At 38.6% G+C, this 15,997-nt stretch overlaps 1 long non-coding RNA gene across 1 annotated transcript in view; it reads left to right on the top strand.

Moving 5' to 3' along the window:
- Window positions 1–6,106: 6,106 nt before the first annotated feature.
- The window catches only part of LOC105537098, a 19,175-nt gene continuing 9,284 nt past the window's right edge, over window positions 6,107–15,997 (top strand). Inside the window, exons 1-3 of the long non-coding RNA XR_001005673.1 lie at window positions 6,107–6,285; window positions 7,537–7,650; window positions 10,717–10,798. This is a non-coding gene — a long non-coding RNA (uncharacterized LOC105537098). The remainder of the gene's footprint in view (window positions 6,286–7,536; window positions 7,651–10,716; window positions 10,799–15,997) is intronic.

Genomic DNA, 15,997 nt, shown 5'->3' with positions numbered 1-15,997 from the left:
CTGTGTTAACTGAGCTGCACAAGCTGCAGCTGAGCAATTGTTACAGAGCTAGCTCCTCCTGGCCAGCCTTAGCCTGCAAAGCACCAAGGGTGGCTAGAAGGAGATTTATATGGTTTGGCTATGTCCCCACCCAAGTCTCATCTTGAATTGTAGCTCCTACAATTCCCATGTATCGTGGGAGGGACCTGATGGGAGATAACTGAATCATGGGGCGTTTTCCCCCATACTGTTCTCATAGTCGTAAATAAGTCTCACGAGATCTGACACTTTTGTAAGTGGTTTCCCCATTCACTTGGCTCTCATTCTGTCTTGCCTGCTGTAAGATGTGCCTTTTGCCTTCTGCCATGATTGTGAGGCCTCCCCAGCCATGTGAAACTGTGAGTCCATTAAACCTCTTTTTCTTTATAAATTACCCAGTCTCAGGTATGTCTTTATCAGCAGCGTGAAAACGGACTAATACAGAGATTGTCACTTCCCACCTCTCCACCCCAGAGCAGGCCCCACTCAAGCTTTTCTGTGTCCAATAGGGCAGTAGAACAATTAACTGTTAGTGCTTATTCTTGAATCAACCAAAGTAGTGCTGGAATGCTTCCATGTGCCACGTACACACACACACAAATTTGGGGTCTTTAAACAATGTAGTTACCAGTAGTCATCATTTATTGACTACCTAGTGTGTGCCAAGCACTGTGGAAAACATTTAGCACATGCATTATTTCACAGGCATTCATTCAACAATAAATAAAAGCCTACTGGCCAGACACAGTGGTTCACGCCTGTAATCTCAGCATTTTGGGGAGGCTGAAACAGGAGGATTACTTGAGCCTAGGAGTTTGAGATCAGTGTAGGCAGTACAGTGAGACCTCGTCTCTGCAAAAAATTAAAAAATTAGCTGGGCATGGTGACATGCAGCTATAATCCCAGCTGCTGCTTGAGAAGCTGAGGTGAGAGGACTGCTTGAGCCCAGGAGGTAGAGGCTGCAGTGAGCCATCCATGTACCACTGCACTCCAGTCTGGGTGACAGAGTGAGACCCTGATCTCAAAAAAGTAAAATAAAATAAAAGCCTATTTTGTAGAAGTCACTAAACTGGATGCTGGAAATGCAGTGATGAACAAGGCAGATACAATCCCTGCCTATGATAGACACTATTTTTTACTTTACCAAATACCTTCCCTACCTTTTTTCCCCCAATTATATTGTGCAAAATCTCACTCTCCCAGCTTCCCCTGCAGCTTGAAATTCTAAGCAACACATTTATGTCCATAGATACATGAATGCTTTCCTGTTAAATTAGAGAGATATGGTTATCTTAATCCCTTTCCCTTTCTTCCAGCTTGATTTAGATGTGATGGCTGGAGCTGCAGTAGCCATCTTGAACCTATGAAGTAAAGAAAGATCAAAAGAGTCAAAGAGACATCCTAATACGGTTGAGCTTCTGAGACATTGCCAGCAACCAAGACTTCTGAACTTTTTGTTTAGAGGGTGAAGGTGAATGTTTGTATGTTTAAGCCACTGTTAGCCAAGCTTTCTGTTATATGTAGCTGAATGTACTTCAAAGTTGATACAACTGTCTTGATGAAGTTTATATCTATCTGGGGAGACAAACATGACCAATTTACTTCAGAATAATTATTTAATTAGGATTGTGACAAGTGATGCAAAGAAGTACAGGACAGTAGGAGCATGGACAACAAGTATGTCCAACTCCAAAGTCCATGCTGCCTAGAAACAGACTTGGATATAATCAAGATTCTGCCACTTACTTGTTATATGACTTTGGCCAAATAACTTTACTAAGCCTCAGTTACCCCTGTCTTCTGTGAAATAGGAACTATGATTATCTCTCATAGATTTGTCATGAGGATTAAATCATCACATGCAGATAAAATGGTTTGTGGGTTCCTACCACATAGTAAGCACTCAGTAATAAGTCATCATTGTTGTGCTATTATATTATGTATCACGTGTATTAATATCACATATGTGTATTAACATATGATTGTGGTATCGGAATTCTAAAATGACCCCAGGAATCCCACTCCTTCATGTACAAGCCTTGTATAATCTTCTCCCCTGAGTGTTTGCAGAACTTGTGAATATGACAGTAGATCTCTCCTGTGATTATATTACCTAATATGGCAAGTGAAAGGTTATTCACAGAGGGTCTGACCTAATCAGGTGGGTCTAATAATATCTCCAGATATTTACAGAGAAAAAAAGCCAGAGATGTGCTCCTATTGGCTTGAAAGAAGTAGTACTATGTTGTGAATTACTTACGGTGGCCACTTGACAAAGAACTGAATACAGCCATCAGGAACCTAGAGTGGTTGCTGGCCTACAGCTAGCAAGAAAATAGGTAACTTATCTCACTCTGTAGCAGGAAGGACGTTATGTGCTAACAACATGAGAGCTTGTCAGAGGACCTGAACCTTAAATGACATAGTCGACACCTTAATTTCAGCCTGGAGAGACCCTGAGCAGAGAATCCACCTGAGTTTGATCTACAGAACACAGGAGATAACCAGTTTGTCTTGTTTTATGGCACTGTGTGTGGTAATTTGTGATACAGTTATATAAAATGAATGTGTGTGTATATATATATAATTATAGTACGTGGACTGATACATAGTCATGTGTCACCTATTGACAGGGATACTTTCTGAGAAGTGCATCATTAGGCTACTTCATCATTGTGTGGACATCACAGAGTGTACTGGCACAGAACTAGATGGTATAGCCTGCTACACACCTAGTCTATATTGCTTGGGCTGTGGCTCCTAGGCTATAAACCTGTGCAGCATATTACTGTACTGAATACTATAAGTAATCATAAAACAATGGTAAGTATTTGTATATTTAAACATATCTCTACATTAAAAAGGTACAGTAAAAATATGGTATAAGAGTTTAAAAAAAATAGTACTGTAGAGGCAAAGGAAAGGCTTTCTGCCCTCTGAAGTTTCACTGAAAATCAACTGACAAAAGGCAGATTCCTATGACAAAAGGGCATACAAATGTATTCTAATGTGCGTAATACAGGGGAATTGCATGAGAATGATTATCCAGTAACCCAAGAAGATTCAGATCTTTATATAAACTTCTTCACAAGGAGGAAGAGATGGGGGAAATGTAGTAATTGAGGGATTATAAATGATTTTTAGGGGGAAGTGAATAGACTTGGAGAACATACAATGGTCTGGGGCAAAGTCTGTCGGGCTTGGAGAGCAGATCATGGTTTGTGAAGAATGTCTGTCCAGATGTGTTGACAGACTTTAGTCTTTCTTCCTGCAGCATGAGCTAAGTTACTGAGAACTCAGGGAAGGAAACACAGTTAATTGTTTTCTTCTTTAGTGGATCTGGACTTTAGGCAGATAAGGGAGTATCAGAGTAAAGCTTTTTCCAGTGCCTGCCAGTCTCCAGTGGCTTTTAATTTAAAGTAATCAGCATACCAGGGTGCCCTATTTTGAGGTGAAAATCTCTGGTCTTCAGTACACCTGAATAGGGCGCTGACTATGAATGAAGCTTGCCAGGCTGGAAACCACTCTGGGTGAGTCAGCGAGTGAGTGAGTGGTGAGAGTTTATAAACACGGCACATTTAGGCTACAGTTAATTTATTTTTAATTTCTTTCTTCAATAATAACCGTAGCCTACTGTAACTTCATAGACTTTAATTTTATAAACTTTAATTTATTAATTTTTTTTTACTTTTTTGTAATAACACTTAGCTGAAAACATGTATAGCTATACAAACATGTATAGCTATACAAAAATATTTTGTTCTTCGTATACGTTATTGTGTAAACTTTTTCTAGTTAACAATATTTTTTAACTTTTAAATTGTTGTTAAAAACAAAGACCACAAACACACATTATCTTAAGCTCACAAAGGGTCAGGATCATCAATCTCACTGTCTTCTCTCTCCCCATCTTATGCCACTGGAAGGTAGGTCTTCAGGGGCAGTAACATGCATGGAGCTATCATCCCCTATAATATCAATGCCCTCTTCTGGAATACCTTCTGAAGGACCTGCCTGAGACTGTTTTACTGTTGACTTTTTAATGTAAGTAGAAAGAGTACACTCTAAAATAACAGTAAAAAGTATAGTAAATACATAAGCCAGTAACATTCATTTATTATTATCAAATATTATGCACTGCACATAATTTTATGTTATACCTTTTTTGTTTGTTTGTTTTTGAGATGGAATCTTGCTCTGTCACCCAGGCTGGGGTGCAATGGTGCCATCTCGGCTCACTGCAACTCCCGCCTCCCAGGTTCAAGTGATTCATTCTCCTGCCTCAGCCTCCCGAGTAGCTGGGATTACAGATGCCACCACCATGCCTGGCTACTTTTTTTGTATTTTTTAGTAGAGATGGGGTTTCACCCTGGTGGCCAGGCTGGTCTCAAACTCCTGACCTCATGATTCACCCTTCTTGGCTTCCCAAAGTGCTGCGATTACAGGTGTGAGCCACCGTGCGCGGCCTGTGTTCTACCTTTATGTGACTGGCAGCACAGTAGGTTTGTTTACAAAGCATCACCATAAACCCATGAGCAATGTGTTGCACTATAACATTATGATGGTTACAGTGTCACTAGGCAATAGGAATTTTTCAGCTCCATTATAATGTTACGGGACTATCATAGTTTATGTGATCCATCACTGAGCAAAAAGTTGTTCTTCAGGGCATGACTGTATTACATAAAAATATATTGTATCAGGGTAAAGTCAAAGACGCTTTCTCAAAGAGGTTCAAAAATAGAGAGAATTAGAGAAAACTCAATGCATGAGAAATGTATTTCCCTCCTGAATTACAGTCCTTAAGTGAGCACGGCAGGTTCAGGGGTGGCTTGAATTTACACGGGCATTCAAGCACTCTTGTTTCTCTTATTTTGTTACCCTGGCAACCCCCCAGAAGGAGCCTTGTCCTCATCTGTGTGGTCAAAAATGAATCCTGGATATATCAGGGTGGAAGAGAAACCAGATTCAGAGCATCAGTTTCATTTTAAGCAAAGGATACAGGAGTTGTACTGTATTCACATTCCATTTTTGAGAATATAGTCACTTGACTGTACCTAGTCTCAAAGGAATTAGGAAAATGCAATCTTAGGGTGGCATGTGGCATATGCCCAGAAGAAAAGCAGAGAAGATTTTGGTCGACAATTAGCAGTTTCTACCACAAGGATTATGAAAGAGTGGTAATCGCTACAATATCCTGCCAAATTATTCTCCAACCTTGCTTTCCTACTGGGGACTTTGTTTTCATTACTTCAGAGAAGGCCAAATTTAACTGCAGAGGAGACACTTCACTATTTTGTAATGCTGAGTCACTCATTCATGAGGCAATGTTGACCTCTGCCTAGAACAGAGGTAACATTAACAATGAGTGTAATGCTTGCTGCTAATTATTGCAATTCATGATCAAAATGTACTTTTCTTAATGCTTTGCAAACAGGTACAGATATGTTCCAATTAACAGATTTTTGTCCACCTACTCATCTTCACCTGTGACATGGTACTGGGGAGTTGAGGGATGATTAAAAAACATAATAAAGATCTCTTCCTACATACAGCCCAACAGTTCCCTATCCATCATCTCTTCCCCTTTAGAGGATTGCAGGAGAAGGCAATATAGAAGGATATGGGCCACTTTTGCTGTGATTTAGTCATCAGGCCAAGAGGGATGTATGCTGCTAGACAGTGCCTTTCTTGTGGCAAGAAAGTACATGAGGGCAGCTTCAGATTTTCTCTGAGGATTAAGTTGAGGAAAATGCCCCTCTGCTGAGATTCCCCCAGAGACTGCAAGAGGATGAGTGTTTTACAGGGATACAGATAGGAGAGTACATTTATTTTGTTGACTAAGTGGTCACTCAATAAATGTTTACTGAAGTCAGCAATAGTATATACACACAAGGTCATCCATGTTAAGAGAAAAGGAAAATATTCTCACAACTCTTCAGAATTCCTTCCATAGAATCTTACTCATTGTTGGTTTCTTCTCTTAAGCCGGAGCTCAGCTTCAGGAGTACTTTTCAAAATATCATGTATTTTGCAAACTCTATATAACTCCATGTGTCATTTCATCCAGAAAACTTGTTTGTAATGCTTTTTTCTCTGGACTCTAAGCTGCTTGATGCCACCAGCCCTTGGGAAAAAGCTGGCCTTCTGATAGGATTGCTATTGAGTAACAAAAATTCTTGGATTCTGATAACATCTTTCATGCAGAAACTCAAAGCATCTCCCAAATTATAAGCCCATTCTTTTACTCTGTTCTACACTCTCACAGTGAGTGGAATGTTTGGGGTTTTTTTTTTCCTTCCAAGAATATTTCTCAAGTAGCAGAATCCACTTCGTTTCAAATTAAACCACCCAAATTAATGGTCCAATTCCCCATATAATACTAGGTTTAATCTCTGCACAGGCAGAAAGCTGGTCTTTGTAACTCCTGACTAGGACAGTCTAGGTTTTTAGTGCCAGTTCTACCATTTAGATTATGTAAGAACAGGCATCGTAAATCTATGGAATGACTTAAAGTGTAGCTAATCAACTGGCCAGAGAACCTAAGAGGGGTAGGGTCTAAGGTAAAATAAGGAAGAAGTAAGGAATATGACTCTCTTACTCCTCTCTCCTTTCCAGCATTTCTCAGTTGCAAGGGTGAGGAATGGATCTGTGCTTTATTGAAATAATTGGCAATGATTCCGGCTAGGGGCATGGCTGCCAGCAGCATTAGGTTCACCTCACCAGACACATGCAAAGAAGAAATAACTTTTGGAAACACAAGTTGCAGGTACTACCAGGATTATAGAAGGCATATCTTTCTCAATACCGTTTGCGATTTCATCCAGATCTCTGGTGAGCTACCAAGGTAGGTCTACTGGAAAACTAAACAAACCAGCAACACCTTGAATTTGTGTGGCCATTTGTGTTCTTCACAGCATGTTCACATCTTTTATCTCAGGTGTTCTCACAGCAGCTCATGGGAGTAATAATAAGAGCTCGATTATTGAGCATTTACTATGTGCCAAGTGTACACATATTCACTTATTGACTCTTCACAACAATCCTGAGAGTTAGGTTCTATTGCTAGCCCCATTTTACAGATGATGCTTAGAGAGGTTGAGCTTCCTGAGTTCACACAGTGGTAAATGATAGAATCAGCACTAGAAAGCTAGATTATCCAGAGCCCAGATGCTAAATCACTATATTATATGGGCTCAATGGCTTTTAGAGAATTTAAGTGACTAGGATCCAGTAGCGCTGGAGTTAAGACTTATTTGTCCTGCTTTTTCCTAATTTCAGCATTCTACTGTTTGGGGGAGCTCTTAGGCTTTGTGTTTAGATGACATTCTTTGCCTGAGTCCACTGTGGCTGTGATTTTCCCTCCTGTAGTTGCTCAGGAATCAACCTTTTCCAAGGTCAAGATTTGAAACGTTTAATTTTCTGCAAGTTGACATTTTACCATTTCATTTTACCATTCATAGTCCCAAAGCCTCCTGCAGCTTTTAAAGGAGTGATTTCAGATATCCACTCCCACAGCTCTAAGAACAACTCGTTTCAATCTTGGGACCTTGACCAGAATTCAGGGAAACTAGCATGATCCTTCCAGTCTGATGTTTCATTCCATCTACTATCCAAGGCATCACCTACGAGGTAAGAGGTGGGGAAAATTTTAGTTTTCCAGATGAAACCCTTTACCTGATGTTTTGTACTGGGAAAACAAAATACCCAGATGACTAATGTTTCTTTTCTTTTTTTTTTTTGAGACGGAGTTTCGCTCTTGTCGCCCAGTTGGAAGTGCAATGGCACGAACCTCTGCCTCCTGGGTTCAGGCGATTCTCCTGGCCCAGCCTCCCAAGTACTGGAATTACAGGCGCCCCCCATCATTCCCAGCTAATTTTTGTATTTTTAGTAGAGACTGGGTTTTATCATGTTGGCCAGGCTGGTCTCAAACTCCTGACCTCAGGCGATCCACCCATCTCAGTCTCCCACCCGTCTCGGTCTCGTCTTGGAATTACAGGCGTGAGCCACCATGCCCGACCAACTAATGCTTCTTTATTCATTGGGCTATTTGGGGATCATGCAATTAGTGGAAAAATATGTTCCATAAGGTTTTGTCACTAAGGAATAGTAGTGCAAACCCATCCAATCTAATAATAAAACAAATTATTCAGTAGATCTGAAATAAGTCCCATAAGCCCAGGAAAAAGAGAAGTCTTGATGGCTTTGGAAGATTACTGTTAGAGGAGTGCCTAATATGGTTTTTTGATAACACACAAGTATTTATGAAGTAAAAAACAACAGAGCGGGTGCAGTGGCTCATGCCCGTAATCCTAACACTTTGGGAGGCCAAGGTGGGCAGATCACTGAGGTCAGGAGTTTGAGACCAGCCTGGCCAACATGCTAAAACCCCATCTCTACTAAAACAAAACAAAACAATACAATACAAATAAACAAAAATTAGCCAGGTGTGGTGGTGTACACCTGTAATCCCAGCTACTTGGGAGGCTGGGGCAGAAGAATTGCTTTAACCCAGGAAGTGGAGTTTGCAGTGAGCCAGGATGACCCCACTGCACTCCAGCCTGGATGACAGAGTGAAAACTCTGTCTCCAACAAAAACAAAGAAACAAACAAACAAAACAAATACAGGAGAAATATTTTTAGCAACTTAACTTGAAAGTCAACAAAATCATAGCAAGCTTCTAGAGACTTGTTCTTCAAAAAAATTTTTTTAATATTTGTGGGTACATAGGATGCATATGTATTTATGTGGTACATGAGATATTTTGGTACAGGCATGCAATGTGTAATAATCACATATGGAAAATGGGGTATCCATCCCCTCAAGCATTTATCCTTTGTGCTACAATTTTATTACACTCTTTTAGTTATTTTTAAATGTTCAATTACATTTTTATCGACTATAATTATCCTGTTGTGCTATTCAATACTAGATCTCATTTATTCTTTTTATTTTTTGGTACCCATTAACCAGCCCCACTTCCCCCATCCCCCCCTCCCAGCCTCTAGTAACCACCCTTGTATTCTCTATCTGCATGAGTTCAATTGTTTTGATTTTTAGATCCCACAAATAAATGAGAAGATGTAATGTTTGTCTTTCTGTGCCTGGCTTATTTTGCTTAACATAATGACCTCCAGTTCTATGCATGTTGTTGCAAATGACAGGATCTCATTCTTGTTTATGGCAGAATAGTGCTCCATTGTGTATATGTACCACATTTTCTTCATCCATTCATCTGCTGATGAAGACTTAGGTTGTTTCGAAGTCTTGGCTATTGTGAACAATGCTGCAATAAACATGGGAGTGCAGATACTTCTTCTATATACTGATTTCTTTTCGTTTGGGTATATTATATACCCAGTACTGGGATTGCTGGATCATATGATAGTTCTATTTTTAGTTTTATGAGGAACCTCCAAACTGTTAGAGACTTTTTCTTGGTGACTGCTGATTCAAGACCATCTTGAAAGGATGTTAAAGGGGTTACTGGGCTGAATATTTTTCCTAGTTTCTTAAATTCTGTATCTTTACCTATTGGTGATTTAGTTTTGAACTGGCCAAAATCTAGAGTTTTCAAGAGCTAATCTAGTACAAGATATTTAAAATTAAATGTAATGATGTTGATCTAGTCTGTTAAACACGAGTGCAGTGATTCCCCTTTAAAAAATATGCATAAAACCAATGAGTCAAGGCCAATAAGAAGTCTAGAGACTATTCTAGAGAAAAGTAAGGCTACTTTTTTTTTTTTTTTTTTTACGGTGGCAAAGTGTAAAGCATTATTGGCACATTTAATTTTCTTTAGCTACTTCATAAAATTATCAGTAGTTAGCCATCTTCAATATACTCGATATAGAATGGGATGGAAAGAAGAAAAAAGTTAAGATTTAGTGAGCAATGTCTGTATATTGAGAAATCATATTAAAAAGCATAAAGAGCTTTATAATAGATGAGCAAAAGATTTTAAAATCTGTTGCCTTCCCCCATTGTCTACTGTTATCTCCAGATACTACAACTCACGTAAAGCAGAACCATCCCTCAACCTGTACTGTTCACTTATGGACTACAGTGTATGAGAGAAATTAAACTCCTCACACATTACCCTATTCTCTAATCCTCTGTAATTTTTGATCTCTTTGAAAAAACACCTTAGACTTTCCTTGATGTAATGCTTCAGCTAATTGATTTAGATTGACATCCTTGCCCTAGCCCAAAGGAATCAGCTGTTTTGGTGTGCATCACTCAGGCAGCTTGCTTCTTGGAAGTCTGATGTCCAATCTATTGGCAGTATTGAAAATCATAGAATAAAAAAACAAATAAGTCCTTTGGACAAGAAAGCATCAGCAGGAAACTCCTTTCCAGCTCCCTTACTCCTGTGAGGATGGGAGGGGGCTACTGCTGTGAAGAGACTGGGCAATTTATAGTAATATTTTGACTCAGAAGGTTTTCATGAAAACCACTCTTCCTCGGTCAAGTTTAGACAGGTTCAGCATCTGGGAGCGCCAAATACTATTAAAGTCTCCTAAGAGTCTCCTGTCCCTTAGTCCTTGTTGCCACTTTTCCTAGGACCCCAAGTGGCCATAACAAGTTTATAAAGGAGGTGATATTCCTGTTTACTTTAATATTATGTTTCATAGCCCCTTTTACATTTACTTTTCCGACAATATTCCAAAATAGATAATTCTCTGCTTATTTTACAGACAATAAAACAAACCCTCTGAAAACAGGAAATCTTCCAGAAGCTGACAAGCTGGGAAGAAATAAAATCAGGATTTAAGCCAGGTGAGTTTGCCTCCGGAGTCCAAGACTTTCCCACTGGCTCTTCCCTCTTCTTCCTTCTGTGTCATGTTGGCTCTCTTGTGCTGCTGCCTAAGCAAAGGATTAGCATTTAACAGGGGTTGGGAGGGATGCCAAGATGAGAACACCACCAAGTGGAGAGAACAGAGCTGCTTGCTCAAGGACTCTCCCATATGCCGAGTCAGCTCAATGAGCTGGGAGGCAGAGTGTGCAATGGAAAAGCAACAGGTCTTCACCACTAAGCAGCATACAAATTCCATCTCCACCATTACTGAGTGGTATCTACTGCCAGGATCAGTGTGGTTGCATGTGACATCAGACTCCTGGAAGACCACATCATCCGTGGATCACAGCCTCTCCACTAAATCACTAACTTTCTCCAAAGTGTGTGTTCCTGACTCCTGGTCTACACTCTAACTCTATCTTAGAGCTGAACCCTTTTCTGCAACCAAGGCTGGTTATCAGATGGCCCTGACCCTCTTCTCCTAGTCCTGATGGGCCTGAGAAATCTTCATGGTAGCATCTTACCACCAATCTACTTCGTTTTCATTTTTGGTCAAGATTAGAACTGTACTTTCCTTGTCTTGAACTTCCTGATTTAGACTGCAGATTATTCTTAGTTTCCTCTAACCTTGCTCCTATAGCAGTAGCTTACTCCAATCCAGCAAGAAACTACCAGCCTATGACATGGCTGTGGCTCCAAGGTCATTTCACAGGTAGCCCTAGGGCACTTGCTAGCTTCACTGGGTATTAAAAGGGGCTTGAACTCACCTGGGTGGATCACCACTTTCCTCTCTAGAGTGGTGAGGGCAAAGTGGGGATTCTCCAAAACAAATAGATAAACCACCACTCTCCTAGGAAACACCTTTCTTCCCAACCAGTGGTCATTCAATGCCTACATTTTAACAGGCAGTACCAGATTTTTCTGAAGGTTTGGGGAGAAAAGGAGAAAAGTGGGTAGATTGAGAGTATCACTACAATCCCATAGAATAGATTCCACATCACAGGCTATGATTTCTGGAAACAGCTTCTCTCTTGACAGCAGAGTTCCTATTATATCTTCAAAGAAATATATTAGTTACTAAATCCTTTAAAACATTTTATTATGAAAAATTTTAAACATATACAAAAGTGGATAGAATAGTATAATGAAGCATCATGTAGCCATCACCAGCTTTGACACTTGAAAATTCATGGCTAAATCTTCTTTTGTCTATACCCCATTTGCTTCTCCCATGTCCTGGATTATTTTTATACAAATTCCAGAGTTTATATCACTTTATCCATGAATGTTTGATATATATCTTTTAAATATAAGGATTCTTTTTTAAAAAAAAAACCACAATGCCATTATCACACCCTCACATTAATAATAATTCAATATTATCAAATACTCAGTCTTCATATTTTCCTGTTTCCCAAGAGATCATTGTTTTTTACAATCGATTTCTTCAAATCAGAAACCAAAATGCACACATTACACGTTAATATGTCATTAAAGTCCCATTGACATATATGCATCTTTTTCTTCTTTTTCTCGTAATTAGTTGAAAAAAGTAGATAATCTGTCCTGTAAAATTTCCCACATTCTGAATTTTTCTGATTGCCTTCCTGTGATATCCTGTCTCCTGTATTTCCTGTAAAATTGATCGAGGGCTCAATAAGAATCTTGCTCAATCCTCTTTTTTTTTTTTTTTCTTTTTTTGAGACTGGGTCACTCTGTGTTTCCTAGGATGGAGTACAGTGGCTATTTACAGGTGTGATCATTTATAGCTCACTGTGGCCTTGAACTCCTCCTGGCCTCAAGCAATCCTGCCTCAGCTTCCTGTGTAGCCAATTTTCTGTAAAAATATTTAATAGTTTGTGTTGTATATTTTCTTTTGCATTATATGATGAGGCATAGAGTGTATGATTGTTTCCCTACTTGTAATGTTAAATTTGATCAGTGTGTTCTGGTATTGTCAACTTGATCCTTTCTTTACATAATTTGTCATTAAGTTTTTTATCTAATGGTTTAGAAGTCATTGAGGGTCTTTGCCCAAATTCTTTATTTCATTAGGGATTGCAAAATGGTGACATGTAAATTCTGTTACGCCTTCTCCATTTATTAGCTGCAACTTATTAAAACAAAAACAAGCCAAAAAGCCTTCCCTTATCAACTATTTGGTGATGCTGAGATATGGTTCTTATGGAAAAAGTATGATAAATGCTTGGTTCTGTCTCCCCTCATACTCTTTTTTGTTACCAGTTTCCAAAAGGTGACTAGTGAGCATTTTTAAGTATCATTATAAACACATGTATTTTAAAACATATTTAATTTCTTTTATCATACTGAAAGCTAATACTTCTGTATAGATAGCATTCTTTAAATTGTAGGTATGGATATGCAAATACAAGCAATGGAAGGCCAGCGCAGTGGCTCACGCCTTGTAATCCCAGCACTTTAGGGGGCCAAGGTGGGAGGATCACTTGAGCCCAGGAGTTCCAGGCTGCAGTGAGCTAGGATTGTGTCACTGCACTCCAGCCTGGGTGACAAAGCAAGACCCTACTTCTAAAAAAAATAAATAAAAAGCTAAACATTGAACAGAGCCAAAAGGACTGTTTAGAGTTGTCCAGGAAGAAGGAGACTCATTTAGGGAGCAGTGGAAGGTTAATGAGTAATGGACAGACTAAAGAGAATACAGAACCACGGAGCCAGCATTGGGCAACTGCAGTAAGAGTACTTTTAGTTGGAACTAAACAGGTAGCTCTGGGAGCTGGTGAGGAAGGCGGAGTGAACCCAGGATCAAAGGGAGAAATATGAGCCAGCAAACCCAGCAGGGAACTTGAGAGACAGCTTTTGAATCAGAGTAAGGAGTTAAACTAAACAGCAACCTAATTTAAGCAAAAACTGCTGTGCATCTGTACATTGGCAAACTACATTAGTATAAATGCAAAGATAGTCTCATCTCTATTGTTATGCAGTCCTGCTGGTCTTGTATTACACTTCAGAGATTCAGAAGAGCGAAGTAGCACAAAGATGGGGAAGAAGGAGGAGGAAGGGCCTTGGGTTCAAGAATGTAATCTCTGGAGAAGTCTTTCAGTGCTCCCTTTTTCTCAGGCAGCAACTCAAAGACACTAGAAAACTTCTTTGGAGACTGTCTGAGATCTGTACTATCCTTACAGAAAGCCATAGTTGATGTAAATATTTTTGTATTCTGTCTTAGGCTAATATAACAATGTATATTACTTAAGAATGATTGTTAAGATTTTTATCATTAATTTTAAGGGAAGGTATAGTAAAATCATCAGAGATTATAAAGTAAGAGAGAATCTTAAAGGTCATATAGTTGTAGTCTTAAATGAAAATATTAAGACAAAATCCTCATTCCATTTTTAAAAAGTTGACATTTAGATGAACAAATTCAACAGAATGCCAAGCTGTTTTGCCTCCTGGGCATAAAAGAAATACTACCTTGGTGAAAGAGTTTTAGCAATAAAAAGTAACAAGAAAAACAAACATAACTCAGAACCATTATAAATTTTCCTTGAAAGGGGCATTCTCATATTTTATGAAATTAGAGATTGCTTAAACTATTTCCATTTTTAGAATTGGTAGTTTCAAGTCAGTCTGTAAAATATTAGCACTGAGGCCAGGATTTAGCATGAATACAGAAGTATTTTTTAACTGAGATAGAAACTCAAATGTAAATTTGGGTAAGATCATATTTCCTTGATATTTTATTTTTCTTTATTAAACATAGCTTCACTTATCTATCCTCAAATAGAAGATAGAAATTTTGTGCTTTTAAAAACTGCTACTTTTTGGGCTTCTATTATTCTTTCTTTTATTGTAAAAGTAATACAAAGACCTCTAAAAAACAGAAAGATTACCAAACATAGTATATTTCCACTTAAAATGCTGTGACCATGTGTGGCCTGCATTATGACAAATGGTCATAGCCTTAATTTCAGCTTGTGTTTTCCACTTTCAGCTGCTAAAGAAAGCACGTTTTTCAAAATTGTCCCCCAAAAGTCACATTAATTGTTAAAAATATTACTTTTGAAAGTATTTTTCACTTTCTTAAGGTAAACTTCATCAGAAAGACTGAGTATTTTAGGGCAAGTTCATGCATGATGTTGGAGCTTACTCCTCATCAATGTTTCTTTCTGGATATGTGATCCATGTTCTTTAAGGAAAGGCTAGATAAGCATCAATAAATTCAAATGTAAATCTGAAAATGAACATTTAAACATAACACATTATTCAAAATAATGTATATGGGACAACTATTTTAAGGAATATCTCTTAGGGAAATATCATCTACTTAAAATTTGTGTATATGTGTGTTCATCCCTAGATGATACCAGAATAACCATTAAAGTGTCATCTTTTTTGGTTTGTTTTCTTGAGATGGGATCTTGCTCTGTCACCCAGGCTGTAATGCAGTGGCATGATCACTGCAGCTTTGACCTCTTGGGCTTAAGCTATCCTTCTACCTCAGCCTCTCAAGTAGCTGGGACAATATGGGTACAACACCATGCCCAGCTAATTTTTTTAATTTTCTTTGCAGAGACGGGGTTTCTCTGTGTTGCCCAGGCTGGTGTTGAACTCCTGGCCTCAAGTAATCTTTCCACCTCAGCTTCTCCAAAGTGCTGGAATTACAGGCATGAGCCACCATGCCTGATTGTGTGTCATTTTCTGAGGTATTATTTTGAGGACATAAATAAAGAATTCCACAATCAGTTTCTGTAAAAAATTTTGGATTTAAGATCCTCTTCTCCCCTACAATAATTTAAAAATATAATTATAATATGCTGTACAGACACTTATGGGTTAAAATGAACCAGATGCTATGTCCTTGCATTGTATGTCAGAACACTAAACCAATAATATAAAATGTTTATTCAAACAGCAGTAAGATACAAATTCTGAATGCATCATTGTTTTTATTTTAGCAGAAATAATATTTTAACTATTTCATGGGAACAGTGCACATCAATGACCAATAATTTTGAAGTCATTATCACATCAAATAAATATGACTTATCTACATACGAAATATCTTAAAGATATGACATATCAATAGAAGATCTCACTCCAAAAATAGTTACTGAAATTTCATCAGCTAGGCTTGAAAACATGTCTTATTATGTAGTCACGCTTCTGAAGACCTGAGTTATTCTGTAACCAACACCCACCTC

The sequence above is a fragment of the Mandrillus leucophaeus genome, unplaced genomic scaffold, assembly GCF_000951045.1.
Source record: "Mandrillus leucophaeus isolate KB7577 unplaced genomic scaffold, Mleu.le_1.0 Scaffold169, whole genome shotgun sequence".
NCBI lineage: Eukaryota > Metazoa > Chordata > Mammalia > Primates > Cercopithecidae > Mandrillus > Mandrillus leucophaeus.
Note: the sequence above shows the minus strand (reverse complement) of the source record. Positions and strands in the feature narration are given on the sequence as shown.